The following is a 15,577-nucleotide window of genomic DNA, read 5'->3' as shown; positions in this document are numbered from 1 at the left end:
TCAGCATATCCTAGAGTAAGCATTGTGCATATTTTTAAAAAAATCCTATTTAGAAACAGTAGACTCTTGAAATTTCTGGTGGAAGGCTAAGAGAGACAAGAAAATAAAACATGTTTTAGAGGAAATATTATATCAAGTGTTATTATATTACACCTGGCAGCTGTTTGTCTCTTTTGTTTCTCTTTTCCAGTCTCCTTGCCAAGTGACTGCTAATAAATAGATTTAACCTGTGCCATCTGTTGTTTTACTGTAGACCTATGTGCTGCAGCCTCCTGTTTACTATAGCATTACATTTAATCCATTTTTTTACCAATGACATTTAAAATATATACACATACATGTTAACCAGACAACCACTGTTAAGAAGCAAAGAGAACCTCCTCAAGCATATGTTCTACTACATTCTCTTCCATTAACAAGATCCACTAAGTCTTGGAGTGCACTTGGAGTGCATCTTAGTTATGTTTGTTTAAAGTTTGCTATTTATTAATGCACCGTACTGGAAAGGGCAGGAGAACCCCCATATTGTATATTGTATAGCTGATTAAGTAACTGAAGAATTAATGATTATGTGTTGACTCTTTGGTTCTTTTCCATTATTAGATTTCTTTCTTGCCCTGCAGCATTTTTCTTTGCAAGGAGCAAAGTACTGCTGTCACTTCAGTTCCTGATAAAATAATTCTGACTTTCACAAGAGGAACTGGTAGCACTGCAGTTTCCTTTGCTGAGCAGAACAGTAGATTGTAACTTTATCACCTTTCCCTCCCCATCATAGGAGCAGGAACCTGGCCGAGAGAAGTCTATCAAAGGTGGTGTGCAAGCACTGAAAATGGATTTATCTTGCTGTAATATACACAGAGATTAGGCACAAATGAGTAAACTCTTTTTTACTTTTTTTTCTTTTCCAAAGATTTTTAGAGCTATACCTACCTGTATCATGAAACACAGCAATGTTCCTGTCTGGTAAAAAGATAAAACACTTCAGATAAACCATCTGGGCAAAATATTGCCATTATAATGTGAAAAGCTTTTTAATCATTTTAGTGTGGTCAATGACTTCAAATCTGGGTGTCTGGAGAGTGCTCAAATAGTTGGGGTTTTTTTCCTTCTATTAGGGTAAAGATGGCCTGGGTTTAAGAAGTTCTAAATATGTGGAGGTATTGTATGACTGAACCAAAAGAGAGCTGCAAGTACTAAGTGCTATTAAACAGTGAAAATCAAGAGATGAAGTTGCAAACACTGTTTTCCCCATCTTTTTAATGACAATACTTTGAAGAAGTGATGCTTCTTAATTCTTGCTCATTTCAAGGCCCAAAACTGACCATAAAGAGTTTTGGCAAAGGTTCTTTAAAGCAGGTGGCCAGAATGAGTAATACTCTTATGCCACAGCAGATTTTTCTGTGGTATTTCTGAGCTCATGGAAACAGAGACGTTAGCAAATCCTAATCCTAATTGTAAATAATTAGTTTCATTATGTAAAATGTAGGCTTCTCTTAAAGATTTTCTTGCTCTTCAGATGTTCTTCAAAGTGATACTTCCAAAGATAATAATATCAATTCAACATGTGAGTTGTACTTACAGCACAAAAAATAAAAATGTAAATTGATACTTAAAGACACCTGAAAAACATAATTACATCATTAAATATTGGTTTAAATAAAAAATTCCATATATTGTCTTTCTCTGTTTACAATTTTTTCCACATCACAGTTTCTTATATTTAAATTCAAATAGGAGTGACATAAAAACTTCATCTATCTCTCCATTTCTTGTTCTTTTATTTGATACTGCATCATGAATCATAGAATTGTTAAAGTTGGAAAAGGAAAAGACCCCTAAGACCATTGAGTTTAACCTTCAACTCTGCAACACCACCATGTTCACTGCTAAACTATGTTCTCAATATTCACACGTCTTTTAAAGACTTCCAGGTACGGTAACTCAACACTTGCTTGAGCAGTCTGCTCCAACGCTTGACAACATTTTCTCAATATTCAATCTAAACCTTTATTGGTGCAACTTGAAGTAACTTCCTTTTGTTCTGGGAGAAGATAGTAACCCCCACATGACTACAGCCTACTTTCAGGCAGTTGTAGAGAATTGAAACATTTAATTTAATTTCTTTCCAGATCACAGAATATTCTGAGTTGAAGTGATAAGGTCTCCCCTGAACTTCCTTTCTCCAGGCTAAAACAACCGCAACTCCCTCAGCTGTTCCTCCTCACAGGACATGTGCTCCAGACCCTTCACTAGCCTTGTTGCCCTGGACTCACTCCAGCTTCTCAATGACCTTCCTGAAGTGATGGGCACAGAACTGGATACAGCACTCGAGGTATGGCCCCACCAATGCCAAGTACAGGTAGAAAACTCCTTCTCTGGTGTTGCTGGCCACACTGTTTGCTGATATAAACCAGGATGCCATTGGCCTTCTTGGCCACCTGGGCACACATTGGATCACGTTCAGCCACTGCTGATCAGTAGCTCTGGGTCCTTTTCCACTCTGCCCCAAGCCTGTAGCACTGCCTGGGGGTGTTGTGACCCCCAATTTGCCTTGTAGAACCTCAAACAATTGACCTCAGCCCATCAATCCAGACTTTCCAGGTCCCTCTGCAGAGCCTTCCTGCCTTCCAGCAGATCAACACTCCCACCAGCTTGGTGTCACTTGTAAACTTGCTGAGGGTACACTCAATCCTCTCAACCATGTTGTTGATGAAGATACTAAACAAGGTTGGCCCAAGACTGAGTCTTGGGGAAAACCAGGACTCAGGAAGGAAACTTTTTATTTATTTACTGCTTGACTTATGTATTATACTAGTAAATGGCAACTTTACAAGGTTCAAATATTGCACAAAATTAATTTTTTTAAACTTACAATCTTTAAATTAAAAAAAAATATATACATAAAAATGTTTAGCCAAGAACAATCAAGACTACATTATGTAAAAAACCCCCACAACCTTGAAATGTAGACTTTTTTTTTTTTTCTGTTTTAATAGTGATATGGAAAACAATTTTGCTGGTGTTCAAATGCCATGACCATTTTCTCTTTTTTCCTTTATTTAAAATGAAGAAACCCTAATGTCTATAATGAAGACTAACAATGTGCAAGGTAACTACAACAGCTATATTGGCTGATGCCCAAAGATTACCTCAAGAACATACCGGAATTAAAGCACAGATGGCAGGATACCTACAAAGATGAGCAAAGAACTCATAACAGAACTTGGACATAATGGAAGAATTCAAGAGAATAAAGAGAGAGACACTGCCCAAATATGCAGGAATGAAATTAGGAAAGCCAAAACCCACCTGCTCCTTGGCTTTGCTCTTTGCTGGTAGAGTTCATCTTCAGGAATGCCCTGAGACCTGTGGGAAAATCTGAAGCGAGGAAGACTTACCTTTGGTGCAGAGGATCACTTAGGCAGTGTTTGAACAGAGTAGACATATGCAAATCCATGAGGCCTGGTGGGTTGCACCCACAAGTGTGGTGAGAGTTGTCAGATGTCATTCTGAGACCACTCTTAATTCCCTTTTAAAGGGTGTGGCAAGTGGGAGAGGTTATTGGGGACTGGAAAAGAGAAAGTGTCATTCCTATCTTCAGAAAGGGCAAAATGGAGGACCCAGGGCACTAGTGGACACTCAGCCTCACCTCAGTCCCTGGAAACCTGATGGAGGACATAATCCTGGAAATAATTTCTATGTATATGAAGGACAAGAAGGTGACTTCAAGTAGTCAGCATGGACTTGTGAAGGTGAATCATGTGTGACCAGGCTGATAGCCTTCTAAACCAAAATTACTAGCTCAATGTGCAAGGGAGGAGCAAAGACTACGGAACAACCTTCTCAGTGGCACCCAGCAAAAAGACAATGAACATATATTTAAATAGAGAAAGTTCCTTTTAAACAAAATTATACTGCCTTTTTTTCTCTTTTTTTCTCTTCTTTTCTTTTCACTCTCTCTCTCTCTTTTTTTTTTAGCAGTCCCCTCTTTCAGCAGGGGATTAGACTGCACAGTCTGCTGAGCTGCCTGACAGCCCCCAGCTTGCTGTGATACTGTGACTACTAAAGCTATTTAACATAACCTGCATTAAGACCAATGTAAGAAGAAACAGCAGGAAGGTATGGTTGTGAGATGCCTTGTGGTATGGAATGGAAACACCTGTTTGCAGACCAGAGCCTCTGTTGATGGCAATATGTTGCCTCCCTGGGACCACCAGGCTGAAGAACCTAACATGACTTTCAGAGAGGGATCTGAATACATTGGAGCATTGGACAATAATCAGTGGCATGAAATTAAGCAAGAACAAATCCAGATTCTGCCCCTGGGATGCAGTAAAGTTGGGCACAAGTATAAGCTGGGAGAGGAGTGTGTGTAGAGCAGCCCTGCAAAAGGGATCTGGGGGTGCTGGTCGGCAGCAGCTCAGGCTGAGCCAGCAGTGTGTGCCCGGGCAGCCAGGAGGGCAAACCCCATCCCGGGGTGCATCAGACACAGCATCACCAGCCAGCCAGAAAAAGGCTGGAAGGCATGTCCTGTGAGGAGCAGCTGAGGACTCTGGGTTTGGAGAGAAGGAGGCTCAGGGGCGGCCTCATTGATCTCTGCAGCTTCCTAATGAGGGGATGTGGAGAGGGAGATGCTGACCTCTTCTTCCTGGGATCTGGTGACAAGGTGCATGGGAAGCCATGTCAGGGTAGGTTCAGTCTGGACATTAGAAAGTGTTTATTTACCAAGAAGGTAGGCAAACATTGGAACAGGCTTATAAAGAGGTGGTTGATGCCCCAAAACTCTCAGTGTTTAGGAGGCATTTGGGCAATGTCCTCAATTAAGTGTTTTAACTGTTGGTCAGCCCTGAAGCAGTCAGGCAAGGGGACTAGATGATAGCTGTAGGTCTCTTCCAACATAAATATTCTATTGTATTTTATTGGGAGATTTTGGTTCCTGTAAAATTAGAAAACCATATACTGTAAGATAGCTGATGATCTGTGTCTTCAAATTTCAAACTAAAGCGGATTTCCCAGCTCAAGCACGAGTCTTGGAAGTTTTTACTGTGCTTGTTTGCTGTGGCCCCAAGGACCTAACAAAATGACGCTTACCTTACAGGAAATTTTTTTTTTTTTTTTTTTGGAAGACACCCATGATATGTGGGTGTGTTTTGGAGTCAAACACACCCATATTTAGCTTTGTTTAGGGCAACAAATGGCTTTCTCCCATCCTATAATGCCCAAAGTGTGCCTGCTGAGGAACAATCTGATAATAACAATAGCTACAAACTACTTTCTGGCTTCTAGCTTCAAAATAGCACCACAACAGATGCTGTGCCAGGAAAGCTTTTTTTTTCACCAGCTTTGGGGTGAGAATTTCATAATTTCTTGCATACATAAATGCTAAGCTTCTAAAGAAAAGCAGTGTTAATGTGGTCATTCAAGTATTTCAGAGCAACAGACATCAGTTCAGAAAAGCCAATACTTAGCCATCTGAAGTGCCCAAACTACAAATGGCTGTTAAGCTGGTTTCCACTGTACCCTGGCACCATCCAAACAAATTACCTAAATGAAAGCCAGGAAAGCAAGAGAGCCCATGAAAATGTAGAAGATAAAATGCATTTATCTTTGTTAAAAGGGTCCCCTTTTCTGAGGATGTGCTCTTTTAAATATTAACAATATTCAGCATTTAAACATGCTACTAAACATGAAGATCTATTTCTGCATGCATTTGAATGCATACAGATTTACTGAGCCAAAGACTGCTCCCAAAATATCACTGCCCTCAAAAATATCAGACACTCCTATTTGGACAATTTCTATCCCCTTTTGGAGCATCCAACACAGTGAGGATATAGCATACCACACCTGGCAACTTTGACAGCAAGGTGATTTGTTACACTCACAAATGTTTATGTGCAAAATAAGTGGATAGATGAAACACTCTGTGATGGGAGGTAGATCTGTTCCCCTCCATATGTGTGCTGAGTCTGGTACAGCCTGTCTGGAGCTGAATTTGTGGGTGGCTGTCTAATGGGAAAAACTGGGGCAGTCTTATTTTAAGTCCTAATGACAAATACACCTTTTGGAAGTAGCAAGCCATCTTCTCTGGAGATACTGGCTGGCTACTCAAGGAGTTGTTCTGCACAGGGGTAGAAAGTGGAGTGAGGTGAGAGTGAGCCAGTGACGGGATATTTCTGAATCTCAGTGAGAAAAACCCAACTTAATAAGGCATCTGCTTTAATAAGACAGACTAAGAAGAGGATTATAGGTAGTGAGAAGCACCTTACATCCCCTCAGGAGTAAGGAGTGCTGGGCACTCCACGTTTGTGCAGCATCAAGCAGAGTCCTGTGGGTTTTGCCACGGCTAGAGCAGATCCTGTCCATCGGGAGAAACTCTCCTTTTCTGTCATTCACAGTCATGTATAACTTCTTTACAAGTAAACAATTATGGGAATAATGGTAAAATTATTTAGCTGCATTATGGATTCTGTCTATCCTGCTGCTATGAAGCTTTCCCCATGGGTGATTATTGATATGACAGAAAAATTCTTAATTTTTTATTCCAAAGCTATACCACAACACTGTTAGACACTCTGAAACACAATGTCATTTCCCAAGGCAGAAAAAGGGGGTTGTTGTTGTTGTTGTAAATAACCAAGATGTAATTGCTAAACACTCTCAGCAATAAATAGTGGCTTTTCTACTTCACGCAAACTCTAATTAATTTCTAATAATGATTTATGCTGAAAGACTACTGTGTTGACTTTCAAATTTTCATCTCTCTTAAAAGTAATATATTTGTAATATATTTGGGGTAATATATTATAGCTAAAAGAAATTAAAATCAAGCTGGCTGGGAATCTTGTGCTTGAATTTGTAAGAGTAGAAGAGAGTTCTTATTATATTGCAGGAAAAATTTACAGACTACGTCAAAGACAATAATAATTTTTAATTCTGACAGACACACTAACAGTAATGACATGAGAATTTTGTAATTAAATTACAAATCCTGCAGCCAAAGGAGAGAAGTTGTATTAGTCATCTTCCAAATAGATCTTTTATATAAAAATATCTGGGAACAGTAAATTATATATAGTTAGTTATAGCTGAAATATAGTGCTGCAGCTTTGGATTTCTGAAGGTTCTGGGTTTTTTTTCCTTTTTTTTTTTTTAGGCCATGAATTGCAATCCTGCCAGGCCAAACAGTCTCTATACCAAGGGTGATTTGCTGGGACACCATAGGCATGTCCTATGAATGAAAGTAGGGATGGAGAGCTGGCTGCTCTCCATAGACAAAAAGGGTCAAGGGTCCTTGTGAAGAGTAGGGATGAGAGGAAGAATATAAGTTACACAGATATGGTCCAGTGAGGTACTGCATGGCCTCATTTTTCAGCTGCTTCACAGGAGCTACTTTAATCTGGCATTAGGCCATTCTTTGCTGGGCACAGCAAATTTACTAGGTCACTCATGCCACAGAGGAGTGGTTAGGATAGTTCTCTAGAATAATACTAGATTTCCTGTTAGGTTTTTGGGCAAGAAATATGTGGTTTATGGCAGAACTGACACATCAGAATTTTTCTTGCACCATTGCAGTGATTGAAGGACACGGACCATGTTATGCAAGCAAAAATCACTTTATTACACTAATCACCAGTATTTATAGTTCTCTAACTTCAGTACAAAATTTTCCACTTGGATCCCTTTTCCCCATTCCCTTAGCAACACAATCTTTTTGGTTATCAAGTTGCTCGTACAGTCTTTTGTGCCATCAGTGTCCTACATCTTTTCTCATCAGAGCAGTCAGAGTGACCAGACATCTTAATTTCTTGTTCTTGCCTTAAGTTTATCTCTCCCATGGTTTCCACTGTAGGGTCAGGAGGTCTGCAGCATTACCCAGCTCAGCTTCTGTAGCTGTCTGATCTTACACACATCTCTTAATTCTTAGTGGTCCCATTCTGTGAAAGGATCTGTCTCCTTCTTGCACAAGTAAAATTGTAAGATTTGTAATAGTTAAAAGAAACGTGATGAGAACTGCTTCTTTCTCCCTTCACACACTCCTTCTGTGACCATGTCCCCCTCCCTGGGGCAAAGAGTGGGCTGTCACCCTTGAATAGTCTCCCAGTCTCCACTTAGTTGCTGTGATTGTGCTGGTGTTCATCCTCCATCCTATGCTCAGTTTCCTCTTCTCCCATGACAGGTTGTAACTTGGAGATGAGCTCTTGCTCTTTGGTATCCACCACTGCATCCTGCTCTCCTGTCACCAAGAGCTCCTGATGATGACCCTGCTTGCCACTGACTTGTGTAATCTCTGCCCTTCTTTGTCTCACCCCAGAAGAAATGGCCCAGCAGGATTAGAGGTCAGTCACTGAGGACAGCTAATACTCCAGCTTTCTCTCCATGTGATACCTTCTGTCACTCTGGATCATTTTTATAATAGAATCATGTGGCATCTCCTCATAGTTATTATCTTAAAAGGCTCAATCCCAGGCATCTTTGAAGCCACTATCAGTTATTCCCATGCTTAACTGAAAGAGCCACCAGGGGATACCAGAGTCTTCCTGATGACCAGCAAAAGCCTTCCCAGGCTCTTTGGAGAAGAAAGGGTCTGAGGTGCCAAAGGTTGCTGAGCTACACCTTTGTAAAATTGGCTTTGAGGTCAGAGACAGGAGGAGGAAACATGGAGAAATGTATACCCTAGAAACTTTCAAGAGCCAGCTGGTAACATTTGTTGAGTTGTGCTTCATTGCACTTGGTTGCCATTGTATTATTACCATATCTTTTTGCACCAATGAAATAAGGTAGGCTGCATACAAAACTGCTTTGCTATAATTAATTTCCCTCATTTTTCCTGTGTTACGGTCCTGCTACAGATTGTACAGAGGAAGTATATGGTATATATATATATATATATATATATATATATACACACCATAATATATTACGATATATTATTAATATAATTATAATAATATAATATTAATAATATAATTATTATTATATAATACATAATATATAAATATAGTAATTTATATATACCATAAGAGTAGTTAAAAATATTGAGAGTTAGTAAATTTACAACATCTTTGAAAATGCTCTTTGTTAGAATTTCCGTAACTTTCCTAAATATTGTGACCTGTACAACAAGAATCCCACTTAAAATATAGCCAACAGGGATTCAGAAAAAAATTTCAGCAAGATGCAGATTCCCTATTCCAAAATTAATTAATTAATTAACTAATTAACTGCTGGAGCACTAAAAGGCTCTTTCAAAAGCTGTTATAGCTCCTATCCAAACTCAATATGATTTGAAAAAGCATGAAGTTCTGCTTTTGTTTTACCAGAAGAGTAATTTAGTAAGCCTTAAATGACTTCAGTAAGCCATGAGGAACAGCCTTCTGCTAAAAATTTTAAACATTTTAAAAGAAAATATTTTTCTTCTCTTCCTTTTTCACAGATTACATAAAATCCAGGATTTGACTTGAATGTATTAGAAGCCTAAACAGCTACTAAGAAGTTTGTCATTGCAGTTTACTTATACAGCTTCTAATGTCTACAAGAAATATGCAAATCTAGATTTCATAATACAGAAACAGGAAGGAGCATTATGCCTCCTGGCAAAAGTGCATGAAAATTATAAGAATATGCTGCCACTCTACAATGATTACCTCAGTAGGTAATTTTTCTTTTCCATTATAAATAAGAGAGATTAAGAGTTTATGAATGAGTGTACTTTCAGATCACATGCACCTTCTGTGATTAGAATATGCAATAAAAAATTTAGATTAATTCGCACTTCAGTGAACATACTGTATATAGGTAACTACTAAGGTATTTACTTAAATATCACTCATTGCCTTCAACACATTTCTATTTTTAATAGTAGCCTGACTCTCAGGCCAATCAATACTAACTGATAATCAATACCTTGAAAGTGTGAGAACTCTCTTGGCTCTTGGCTTTTGCTAGTGTATGCCACACACAGCCTGGCTTGAAACACCAAATATGTACATAATTGTACATATTATTATGTATTATTATGTCCATGTCCCTGGGGACCACTCCTTCAGGTCAGAAAGAGTTTCCAAAGCATTGTTTCCTCCTCTTCAAGCCCTGATGTCATTACATTCTAATGCCAGGCGGTCAAACACCTAACACTCTAGCTCTTATATTTTAATCTTTTCAGTGGTCATGGCAGAACACTCAGTTCAAATAAATTAATTTCCTTTATGAGCAGATGCAGCACCTTCAGCCTGGAAAGCATCATCATCAGGTTACAAAAGTTACTCCACCAGTAGCTTGATTAAATTTCATTAAGCCTGGATCTCAAGTTTCTGGTCTTGATTTCCTCAGACTCACATTCAGTTGGATGGACACATAATAAGGTTGAACATTATGCAGCTACTACTTTGCATTAAGCTGAAGTTGCAAAACACAATTTTTTAGTAAGTACAGTGCTCAGAAAAATAACATGAGGGTTTTGATTGTAGTCTAGATGCAAAGTAATCCATTATCGAAGATAAGGAGTATTGGCCAAAGCAAGGCAAGATGAACAATTGTAGCAGAACATGTTATAATCCCTGAGATACATGAAAGTGCACTTCAGAGAATCGTAGAGGACTTGTAATTACAGAGATATGAGGTTTTTTTCCTTCTCTCTGCCTCATTTATCTAGAAAACAAATTGGTATACATTTGCTTTGAGAGGTTTAGCTTATTTTTTTTTTTTTTTTTTTTTTTTTTTTTTTTTTTTTTTTTAAACAAAATATAGAGACATGTTAGTTCTCTCTGGTAGCATTGTGCAAGTTCTGAGATATGGGTCAGCTTGGAAACTGAAACGGTTAATGGTCAAAAGACAGGCACAATCCCAAAGAGCTACAGTGTCGCAATCTCACTGTAGCATTTGGGGCTGAGCTTCAGTATGTTTGTCACTTGGAGAACAAGCTTCTGACCATGTGTGACTGACACAATCCTTTCAAACAAAGGTTTTTGAGCAAATTACACAACCTTTGCCTTCAGGAAACTTGGGAGCTCAAGACCTGGGACAAACTCTCTTCTGTATCAATTTCTTTCATTTCATGGCAAGTACTTTTTAATACAGCAAAATTTATAATGTACCTTTGCCTTGCCCATTTGCATTCTATTTCCATCAATGCCTGCCACGTATATAGATTGCACAATTAATAGTTTAGAATTCCAGAGTAGTCAATATTAATTAGGCACTTAAATTATTGTTTTAAAAAAGCTTTTGTGATATGGAGGACAAGTTTTTCTGTCATCTGTTCAATATTTATTTTTAGCATTTTAAACCACCTCAGGAATATTCAGTGCACGAAAACCTTTTTATGTTTGAATGTATTAAATTTCCAAGTCCAAATTAAAGCTATAAATTGCATTTACATAGTTCATTCTCCACAAAGGGGAATTTATTTTGCATGCGTAGCTTTTAATATATGCAAATGAAGATGAAAATACAATACATGCTGCTAACTTGGACAAAGGAGAGTTTTTAGAGCATTTCAACACCGGGTCGATGATCTTTCTCTCAGTAGCTGTGTTTCACAATTATGCAGCATGTATATGTGTTCTCAAATAAAATGGGTCGTGTTAAATAAACTCAAACATACCTCACTTTGGCTCTTAGGAATATAATAATGCTTCAGAAGCTATTATTAAGATTTTGGTTTTTAGAATAAATGGAAAAGGCAACTGGGGATAAGCAACATAATTGAACAGAAGGTTAGGCACTACTGTCTTTCCTTGTCAGTTTGAAACATCTGCAAGAAAAACAAAGCCAAGATCAGATACTAATCTCTATTAGGCTTTGATTTAAGAAAAACTTAAAGTTTCCTAGAGTTAACCAAGGCACTTAACCATTTTGCCATGTTTGAAATTAGTAGAATTTATGTTTATAAATCATCTGTCATTTTGAAGTCACAAATCCTACTATAATTTTGAAATTATGAAGTGACTTGTACATTTTAAATAGTTGATGTTAGCAATTTGTTTTTCAAAACAGAAAAACCTTAATATGCCCTACTGCTCAGTTTTAGAAAACCTGCCTTGTATCATACTAACAACAAATAGTTTTCATAAGTATAAAGTATGGGCACTTGATAAGGTGTTTGATGGCCCAATCTTAAGTGATTTGTGTTCATTTAGATGTACTTAAGAAATCAGACTCCCATTTTTTTCCCTTGTCAGCCAGTGCTAGCTTTTTAGGTCAATAGAAACATTGAAATTATCCTCTTTCTTCTGCCTTTAACATGTTTTTTCATTGATTAAGAAGAGAAATCAAATCCAAAACGGCCTACAAGCACCTTCCTGGCAGTCACATGAAATAATTGATGCCTATGCATTATTTGAGTGAATTTGAAAGCAGTATTTAAGCCAGCTCATATTTTTAAAAATTTGTTGTCTCTGTCTCTTTCAGCACAACATATGTACACAAATTCAATAATTTGAAGAGAAAATTATGCCACTCTTACTGATTTATGTCCTATTAACTCACACAGACAGATAAATAAAACTCAAGATTAATGTGGACAAAAGTTCTGAAACTGTAATTATTAGTAGTATTATTATTTGTTACCTGAGCACATATTTCTAGAGGCTGAATACTCTTGCATTGCCTTGATTCAGTGATGGGTCAGCTTTCATTTATTAGTGCCACCTCATTATATGTAATTTCAGCTTTCATTCCAAAAACTCCCTAAATGATCATGTCTCACTAAAATTAATGCAAATTCTTACCAAATATATAAAAGAAAATAAAATTAGACCAACAGTAGAATGAGGATACAGGCTAGTACTTTGGCACACCAAATTTTGTATTCTTGAATGCTCTTACACAACACCTCAATGGTCCACGTTACTGGGGCCCTTCTGGCAATGATGCTTACCTGTCAGTCCTCATGGAAAACAGCTGTCATGTTTAAACATGTTTCCACCCATGCCTCTGTAGGACCTCCAGTCAGCAACTATACTGTCTTCTTGGTTTTGTCCTGTTTGGAAAACAGCTGTGGGGATGACACTGATAAAGTGTGCAGACATTGGCGACTTGGGGGTCACCTCAGACAAGATACTATGTTAAACAGAAAGTAGATGTGCTTACTGCCTGTTAGAGACTATTCAGCAATGTCTGCCTTATGTCAGAGCCTACCTCCTCCAGGGAATGGCGTGGTGTTTTCTGAATCTGGAGGAACTATTATCAGCACAAAGCACATTTCAGTTTAATTTTTTTTTTTGAGCTGATCAGGACCAGCTGAGGGTTCATTCACTTTCTCTCCAATCCCTCACCCTCTGTAGAACTGTTAGTAGCTCTGAGTATGATACGGGTTTTACTTTTCATGGGCTTGTTCTTGTGGCTACTGCAGGACTTGTGCCATACTTCTGGAGAGACCAAAGCAGTTTTGTACTACAATCCCCTTAGTCAGAGAAAACATGATAGTGTCTCCCTTTTCAGCTATAGAAAATCAATCAAGGATTTCAGTGGAGATAATACAAAAAAAAAACCAAAAGTACTGAGTCTGGTTGGGATATAGTTAATGGTCTTGTAACAGCTTGTACAGCACTGCGTTCTAGATTTGTGGCCAATACAATACTGGTAACACAGCTGCATTGGTGAATAGTGTTTTCCAGCATCCAGGGATTCTCTGTGTCTCCCTCTGCCAGCCCAGTGAAGGGACTGGAGGTGGGCAAGATGTTGGGACACAAGGTAGATAAGCTGAGTTACCAAGAAGATATTCCACATTGTGTCATGCCACAGGCAGCAATGAAACAAAGAGAAGAGGGTTTAGAGATGTTGGCCATGCTTTACTTCAGTCTTGCCTGTGAGTGGCAGTGAGTAGTTTTGCACCACTTGTTTTGTTTCAATGTATTACTTTCTTCTTCCACTCCTTCACTTACTGAACAATTTTTAGCTGGATCCGAAAGGTTTTTTGCTCCTCCTCCATTCCACTGGGGGAGGGGGCAAAGTGAGAAAACAGCTGTGTGATACTTAACTGCCTATCAGGGTGACTGGGCATTGGAATAGGCTGCCCAGGGAGATGGTGGAATCACCATCCCTGGAGGTGTTTAAGAAAAGACTAAATGTGGCACTTGGTGCTACAGTCTAGGTGGCAAGGTGGTGTTGGGTCATAGGACACAGTGATTTTCCAACCTAATTAGTTCTGTGATTCTGTGTTCCTCCTCCACTCTGAGACTGGAGCTGTTCAAGCCCTTATTTAACAAGCTGTAACTAACAAGCACATATTTTACATTTTTAGTGCTTAAAAATAGCCCATTGGATAAAAGATGGTTACCAACAAAATCATGCTTCATGCTTCATCAACTTGTGCTGTCTCTCAAGCTGCACAGAAAACACAGGCTGTGCTCTGAATGCCATTTGGTTCTCTGATCCCCATGTCCTACTGATGCACTTGCTTTCTTTCTCTGTGCTGTAATATCAGATGGCTCCCACTCCCAGCAAAACTGCAGGCAGTCAGCCATTTGGCATAGACAGCCACAGCATGCAGAGAGAGTCTTGCTCAGCTTAGTAAATGGATTTTACTGGACAAAGAGTTATCAAAAGCTGGAATTTTCCTGGGAAGTGAAATATTTGAAAGTGGTAATTTACTCCTTTTTTTTTTTCCTTTATTTTTGCAAGGTGCTGTTTGTTTAGTAATCTATTTCTCAGTCTCTCCTCAATTTGCAAGTTCACTAAATAGAGCTTCACCTGCACCATGATTGTTACAAAATACTTATATTTCAGAGAGAATGATCTCCCTGTTTGAAAAATAAACAAATACACAAAGGATAAACTTTCAGTCTTACAGTTCTCATAACAGGGAATGAACAATATCAGTATTAGTACTGGATGCAGCTTAGAGTAGTATTTGAAAGAGAAGAAAATCAGTGCATGTATAAACACTGGACCCTCAGGAAATACTTAAGAGATTTGCTCTTTGTTCTGTGTGATTTACATCCTGCAGCAAAGTTGCAGGAGCACTAGTACCAAAAGCAAGTAAATTCACCAGGGAAAACTCAGTTTGGCATAAGGGCTGCAAAAATTATTGCCCTAGAAACATCAGCAACAGATATTGGAGGATAGTTTGTATTAGGGTGAAGAAAATATATTTGAGTGCAAAAGTGTGAATTTCCTGAACATTATCACTAAGTTCAGTTTAGCAAACATCCTCATTTCTTTTATTTGCCATATCTAGGGCTGACATTGCTGATCAACTGCTTTCTATTCCAGATATGTTAAATCATTCAAAGTAAAGAAATATGACCATGAAACAAATTATTCCAGTTGGATTTTCCAAGTCTCTCAGACTTCAAAAAAGGACTTTTGTTTTTGGGGTCTCTGGATCCTATCACTCATATTTTCAGCAGCTGTTTTCAGATCAAGGATTTAAAATAAAAAAAAGAAAACCTTCTTTTCCTCCCGCTACCTTTCATTTTTGTTTTTGTTTTGGGGATTTCTTCAGCCATGTATTTTTTTTTTTTCAGTGGATCAGCTTTCATTTGAAAGCTTCCAATGAAACTTTCAGAGCTTAAATAAGCAAATAAAAATGCCAAGTAACTTGAAGCTGCATCTAAAAAAATAGTGAAAGGAG

The sequence above is a fragment of the Vidua macroura genome, chromosome Z (genome assembly GCF_024509145.1).
Source record: "Vidua macroura isolate BioBank_ID:100142 chromosome Z, ASM2450914v1, whole genome shotgun sequence".
In the NCBI taxonomy this organism is placed as follows: Eukaryota; Metazoa; Chordata; class Aves; order Passeriformes; family Viduidae; genus Vidua; species Vidua macroura.
The sequence above is the reverse complement of the archived record's forward strand: the minus strand, read 5'-3'. Positions refer to the sequence as shown.